Source organism: Zosterops lateralis (genome assembly GCF_965231275.1).
Source record: "Zosterops lateralis genome assembly, chromosome: 7".
NCBI classification, from domain to species: domain Eukaryota; kingdom Metazoa; phylum Chordata; class Aves; order Passeriformes; family Zosteropidae; genus Zosterops; species Zosterops lateralis.
Genome location: NC_139767.1, coordinates 27,883,410 through 27,891,256, shown reverse-complemented (window position 1 = coordinate 27,891,256; position 7,847 = coordinate 27,883,410).

Genomic DNA, 7,847 nt, shown 5'->3' with positions numbered 1-7,847 from the left:
CAGGTAGTAGATAATTTATGTCTCACAGTTACCTGCTGAGACAATAGTTAAACAAGATTAAAACAACCATTGGAGTCTAGCTGTTGTGCACTGACTGCCGCACTGCTGCATGTTCCCCGGGTACTGTGGTCAACAGTTTTCCAGTGATTTGCAGAAGCTTTATAAAATATTTATGCTGCTTTACCTTTACTGTATCATCAGGAAAGTGTTGAACAATGAGCTTGTGAAGAGGGCAGAGATCTGAATTCAATGCAGAGTCCAACCACAGGTCTCCTGCATGAGGGTTTACACACCATGTGATCTGTGGGGGCTGACGTCTCCGCCTATAAATCAAAAATAAGTGCATAAATGGAGTTTAGCTAATACCCCCTGGATGGTGATGGCCTACATACTCTAGTAACGGGGGCCTGTCTGGTTATTTTTGAACAATTTAGGTCGCTCTTCTCCTGGCAAAATGTTTGAGTTCAATACACAAGTTCGTACAGCATCCTGCTGTGTTTATTGGGGTAGCCTTGCACCAACAGCTGGTGGCAGAGAATTAGGTGGGGCTTCTCCTGCAAGTAGAGTTATTATGCCTCTGGTCTGGGTGCCCAAAATATTAATCCAGATGAAGGACCAAATATAAAGACAGGACTATAAATATACAATCAAAATGCTGTTTGGTGTAAAAAAACAGTGTTTGCACTACTGGCCTCAGTATTTAGTGGAGCTGTATCCATTCACAGTAGCTGTGCATCTGTCTTCATATTATGTCCAAAAATGCATTAACATTCAACCATCAGCACATATTTACTGCAGACAATGTTCTACTAATGTATTTTTATACATCTATCCTATGAGAATATAACCAATACATCCAATATATACATATCCAGTACTTTTCCCTCTCCATATGTAGATAGATCACTTTGTATCTACTTTGTGTACACACACACACGTGCACAAATATACATGGTATGTATTAGAGATGCCTTGTGGATTTACACAATTTTATATTAGTAAATATCCAGTCAATATTGGGGTTTTTCCTCCATTTTTAAGTTTCCTAGAATTAGGTTGTGTGATTAAACACTGCCTTTTTGAGCTTAAGACCAGCAGACTAAATTAAGTGTATGATTATGCAGTCAGCAGCTACAACATGTAATATGGCAAAGTTTAATGAGGGATTTTCTTCCTGGAAGACCTTGTCTTTGCAAAGACCACTACTCAGAGCCATATGAAAGAATCAGCGCTGTGATGAAGCAAGCATGAAAAACTCCCCTAATCTTAAGATCAAATTCCTTGGCTATCTGCAGCTGTGCACTCAGAGTAGCAATTTAGCAATCCCATAAGGAATTTACTAGGTCTTTAGGATTTTCTCTATAAACCTTCTTCCTTCCCTGCATATTGCAGTAACCCATCTTTTAGAAGGAAAACACCACAGAGAATGCTGCATAGGAAAAGAGATTGTAGAAGAAGCAGAGAAGCAAGCGGGAATAAGACCTTGATCCTAAACTCTTTGAATGTAATGGATTGACTTCAGCAGGATTTGGCTCAATCCCTAGCTGTCAGGGAGAAAAGTCAGTAAAAACAGGAGGAAAAACAGCTGAGAATCAACAGGGAAACAAAAGAAGCAGAAAGAAAAAAGTACTGGAGAGAAAAGGAAAAAACCAGAAAGTGTAAAAGGTAGAGTGCCAAGGGAAAAGAGGCAGAGGAGAGTAATAGTGTACACCACTAAAACAGAAACAGAGAGGAGTGAGGAAAAAAAGTGAACAATATGTGAAATGGACTGTGCAGAAAGCTCCTTGGCTCCTGGTTTTTAAGCTGGTTTCACATAGCACAACCTCATCAGCATGACTGAAGCTGTCACTGTATTTGCCTGTTGATGTGCCTCCTGTCATGCCATGTCCCAACTTCTCTGGGCACCAGCCCAGCACTTTGTAGAGAGCACCATGGCTCCCAAGTGTTCTCTGCCTCAAGGTTCCCTGTACATGGAGCACCCTGGTGTGCACCTGGGTCTCCCCCTGGGTACTGGGATAAGCTCCTGCAGAAGTCAATGGGAAAGGAAGGAGCTCAGTGTCAAAATAATACATGGTCTTGCCTCTTGCTTCCACTGCAGCAATGAATAAATCATTTAACATAGATCTTATAAGCATAAGATGGTTTTGCAGGCCAAGAATAGAAGTTAAGAGACCAGAATTCTGTTTCAAAGAATGTTGACTGTTGCCTGTCACAAAGCTCTGGCAATTGTCAGTAAGTCTGTAATTTTATTCTTTTTTCTCATTTTCTTCTCTTGAAATATGCATACACCTGATTTGACTTTGGTTTTGTCCTCTTGGGAGCTCACAGGCTGAAAAGCACCCCCATAATCAGATCAGAACTCACATCAGTCTGCTGGAGATCAAGATGAGCAAGGAAACATGATCAGGAACCAGTGAAGGGCAGCTCTAAGAGAGACTGTAGAGATGCAGGTAGGGATGGTGGGCAAAACTCATATGTGGATGAAGAGTCTGTGATTGCTTGAGGACATTGGGAACAGAGTGTAGGACTGAATGATGGATTGAATGAGGAAAACACAACTGATTTTTTAAAATTGGTGGATGAAACGTAAGGTAACAAGACAGGAGCTAGCAGGACAGCAGAAGCTGTAGGCACACCCTCCCCCAGAGCCATTAGATTCCCAGATTTCTGCTCTCAGTCAGTATGTGCATCAACACACTCTTATCTACAGATGGCAATTTGCTATTTCTATGAGTTAATTCTGGTGTCTCAACAACCAGGATGGTGATGTGGAATTTTACTGATGTCAAAGATAGAACATCACCTTCAAAATGGAAATCTTTTTTGTCTGTCTATTAAAAAAAAAAAAAAAAAGAAAGGTATTTTGCACACATGCACAGAAAACTCTGTTCTGAGGAAACAAAGTCACTCAATCAAAAAGTCAGGAGATGCTAGATTAAGAATGCTTGAAAAATTTTAGTAGCCTCCCTTGAACGCAGTTTGTGGAATGGGGTTTTTAATGGCACAATTATTTTTCCCTCGCAGATTGCTTAAGCTGTTTGTTGCAATAGTTGGGAGATGTATAATTAAAGGCAGGAGATAACTGAAAGGAAAAAGGATGTTCTTATCGTTAACGCAATGTGACCTCTGTAACATTGGGCAAATTGCTTAAATGAAAATTTCCCCACATTATCTCTAAATGTTCATATCTCTGTTTCTGAGTATCCAACTTGGTATCTGTACAGATTTGTAGAAATGCTGAGCACTCATAAGAGAAACTCAATTGAATAGGAGCAGTGCAGTGAGTACTTAATGCTCTGTACAGCTGACTATTCCGAAACAGGAGATCTTTGACTGCTAAACTCTACACTCAAAATAGGAAACTCAACTATATATTCCTTAAATATGAAATGAAAAGGCATCCTGTTTTGTTCTACTATGTAATAGACAAGCTTATCACAGGCATGAAGCATTCAAGCTCTTAAATTATAAACAGCATGCAGAGGTATAACCCACATCAAAGGGAAGTCTGAGAAGCGTACAAGGAGGGAGGCAAGGGACACACATGGGTCATAGAAGTTAAAATATGAACAGCTATGCACTTACTGAGCACCCTCTACCCTGTAAACTGAAAAAGGAAAGGGATTGTGGGGAAAAAAGTATGGTCAAATATTAACAGATGCCTGTTCATCTAAAAAAACAGTTTTAGAGGAAACGAGCAGTGACAAGACAAGAATGTGTTCAAAAACATCCTGTCAAGCCTATGCAAAAATGTGTTAAGGACCTATAAAACTGAGATAATGATACTTTTCCTTGCAAGCAAAGTGCTTGGAGAACTGCTGGTAAAATCTGCTAGAAGACTTAATGCATTTTTCTTTTCATGGAAATGATAAATTCTTACCAAGTGACTCCAGGATAACTCAAAGGATGAATCCGAAGACAATTTTAGTTGGTGGGAAGTTTGTTAATTTCAGGGGTTTTGGAGCAAAATCCATGAGCCATCAAACCCAGTTCAATTTTATGAAGTGGCTTGATGTCATGAACTATACACCCTAGAGACAAAACCACGGAGTTGAGGTTATTAGGGTGACATAAGCCAGGATCTGGGTTTGGTTTATTTTTTAAACAAGTCGTGTCTTGGCAGCAACCCAGAAAAAAGCAATATACATTAAAAAAATAAGAGAAAGGATAGCATGGTCATAAAACAGCCACTGAAGTCTGTGAAATATATGAGGGGTCAGCACTGTCTCCACAAAAGCATCGTCCAATTGAACTAGTATAAAACAATAGAACAAGGCTTAGCTGATGCTGCTGGGGTCACCTCGAGCTCATATCCCCACACATGCTGCAGAAGGAACTTAGCTGAAAGGGACAGATTTTTTTTCACTTTTGTCAGTTATCCAGCAGGAAAAGTGAGCACCTGCTGAAGGCTCTGGTCGATGACAAGCAGCAAATGGTAGCACTAAAAGTGCAAGGCAATGCAGTAAATGTGACCTGAGAAATACAGGCCGACAGTGAAAAATGCTGCAGATTTGAAGCGTGCCATAGTTCTCCAAGTTTATGAAAGCAGTACATCTGGGCAGCTCACACAGGAGACAATGACAGGGCACAAGTGATGTTACTATGGAAAGACAGAAAGTGCAAGCTACTAAGCATCATTTAGAAAGGACTCTCACTGCTATAGTGAAGAAAGGAGAACCACATTACCTATTTTTGTCAAATTCCTGGGCCAACCCTGTTGCCAGATTTGCAGGCCCTGCTCTAAGTCAGCTGGGCACACTGTTCCCAGCACTGTCAAAATACTCCTTAAGAGGCCAAATACCCAAAAGCTTCTGTCACTGGCAGCAGACCTATTCCTCTGTGAATTCCCATGTGTAAGCTTTTATCTTGCTTTGCATATAGTTTCCCTGAGTCCCATGGAAAAGGGCTACATGTACATTAATGCTGTAACAGGGAGTTACTGTCACTGAGCTGAGCTGCAGCTCTTCTCTGTAGGGGAGGGTTTGATGGACTGCATGTGCAGAGTCTCCAGAAGTAAATGGGCACCAAGTATTTTCTTTAGTAGGTTATGCTCAAAGCCTGCTCTGAGGAGAACATGGGCAATGTGGGATTCACTGAATTTGCCTAAATGAAGAATTACCAAACATGTTCTTCTAGCAAACCTCAAGACAAGAGCTCTAAAGTATAAGCACTTTTATTCTGCTGTCATCTCTTTGGAAGAGGAACTCTTTGTCTCTAGATAACATCTTGCACCATAGTTTCCTGATCTGATTAGAAGACATTCCCACCAGTGTGTTGCAAGGAATTACAGAAATATTTCTTTTCCTTTTCCTCTTGATTCAGTCCTGAGGTGGTCGGAAAAATACAGAAATGGAAATGTTCAATTATGTGTCATCTATGAGTTTGTCCTTACCAACTTATTTTCCACCTTCCTTACCTTGAAGTGGTATGCTTTTTTCCTTTATGCTTTTCCCTGTCACATTAGTATCTGATGGATTATATATTCATAAATGCCAGACTTTAAGTGGGAATGAACTTGTTTTTAATATTGTGCACTTAGAGGAGGATCTTAAGGGCAAGAACCTTTTCTTTAATTGGCATATAGATATAATGTAATTCTGTGATAAGGAATGTGGATATATTTGGGTGACATAAATCAAAACACTCAGTGTTTGTACCACAAGAGGGATGATATGCCTTATGCAATGGAAAATCATGACTCTCAGATCTTCTGGAATTACAAACCCACAGCTTTAATCATAATCTTTTGTCTTTTTCCTGTTAATACTTAAATATTTCAATACATGCAAGAAAGATTACATATGGAGACTCAGCAAAATAAGTTAATTTTTCTGCAATGTCAACTCATATTCCTTTCTTAAGGCTTGTTGTATGGAAAAAGCACAGCTGACTTCAGATACAGTTTTGCTTTTGTAATTGGATTTACATACTGTAGTAAGATGCCCTTTTACATTTCCTTCTTTTCAAATCTGTTCATTGTTTTTTGCTTACAATGTTGACAATAATACCACAAGGCCTGTTTGATTTATAATTGCATTTTGGCAGCCAAATTTGTTAACAAAAACATCACATTTATCTGCCCACATTGCTAGTAAAAAAATATTTTAAAGAATTTTAAAAATCCATTTGACCTTTCACTTCTGATGTGTTGTGGAGTTCTGAGGAATTTCAACAAGAGTATGAGTAAGACAGCTTCTTTCCTTGGGAATAATTTTATGTTTTATGTAATAAGAAATGCAGAGAAAATAAATGTTCTTTGTTTACAAACAACAGACTCCTATTCAAGTGTTGAACAACTGTTACTATTAATTATTTACATTGTGATAGTTGTGCAGAGACACCAGCATGGCTCTATTTCATTATCTGCTATACAAACATGGATGAAAAAGATGACTGTGACTATTTCATATGCCCAATATGCTAAGTTGCCTAAGGTAACAATGATTTGTCTATGAAAAGCAGGAAAAGGCTTGGATTAATCCAAACAAAAAAGCCTAATTGTACTGCTAAAATCATTTGTGGCAAGGAAAAGGGAAACACAACTAGAAAAGAATGTGCCGCATTAACCTCACGTCTCTTTACTTTTACTAGAGGGATCAGCTATTTAAATCTTCAGAAGGGTCATTAAAAAAAAAACAAGGCTGAAGAAGATTTAAGATGGTCATGAAAGGAAGGTGAGACTTTTTTTTAATGGCTACTTCCTGCACCACCTGTATTACACCAGTGCCCTGCTGGAGCAGATCAGGCTCTAGAGGAAAACCTTGGTGACTCATTACTTTTGCCAGCTTTGGCTTAAACACAAACAAGCACTGAGTTCCTCTTATTGAATCACAAAATATCTTGAGTTGGAAGGGACTCACAAGGATCATCAAAGTCCAACTTTAGCCCTACACAGGACACCCCAAGAGTCACACCATGTTCCTGAGAACTTTGTCCAAACACTTCTTGTGCTCTGCCAGGATTGGTGCTGTCACCACTGTCCTGTGGAGCCTGTTCCAGTGCCCAACCAGCCTCTGGGTGAAGAACTTTTTTCTAATATCCAACCTAAACCTTCCCAGACACATTTTCATGCCATTCCCTCAGTTCCTGTCACCAATCACCAGAGAGGAGACATCAGTGTTTGTCCTGTTGCTCTTTCTACTGGATCTTTTTCCTCTCCTATTTATTTCTTCTGTATCTTTCTCTTTTTAGCTTTCTTTAAGCAAGGGTTTTGATTAGTTGACCAGGTTCTCAGGCCTTGTTGCTGGAGCATTAAATAGGCTAAGATTCCTGCATTCAAAATCCAGAATTGTATTTAAATTTTTAAAACTGGATGTGAACACACTTTAGATTCACTCATCCTATCAAATTTAAAACAACAGTGATGCAGGAATCTACAATCTAGGAGCATTGCACTAATCTAAACCTATAAAAAAGACTATTGTACATTCTAATTTTGGACCCAGAACTATTTGAAAGTGTTTCTGATAATGATAAAACCAGCATGGGAGGGTGTTAATCCCTTAGAAGTTACAGGTTTAAAAGATGGATGTAGGAAATCTGTGGCATCTCAGGACACTGAAGTCTGTAAAACTACAGGTCAGCATTATCATTACTGGATTATATTTCTTTCTCCTAGCACATTGCCATTTCCAGTAGATATGATTCATTATTGTTGCTTCCTTTATCAGTACCATGCCAGTTTCTGGAACAGCCAACACAATATTCTGGGTTCCCTTGAGTTCTCCAGAAACAACAGCCCTCCACAAAGCCCCACTCCCTTCAGAAGGCCTATTTAAGATGGGATTTGTGTGTCAGAAAACAGTCAGGCCTGCCTTTTTCTGTATACCTGCTAAATGATACTTCAC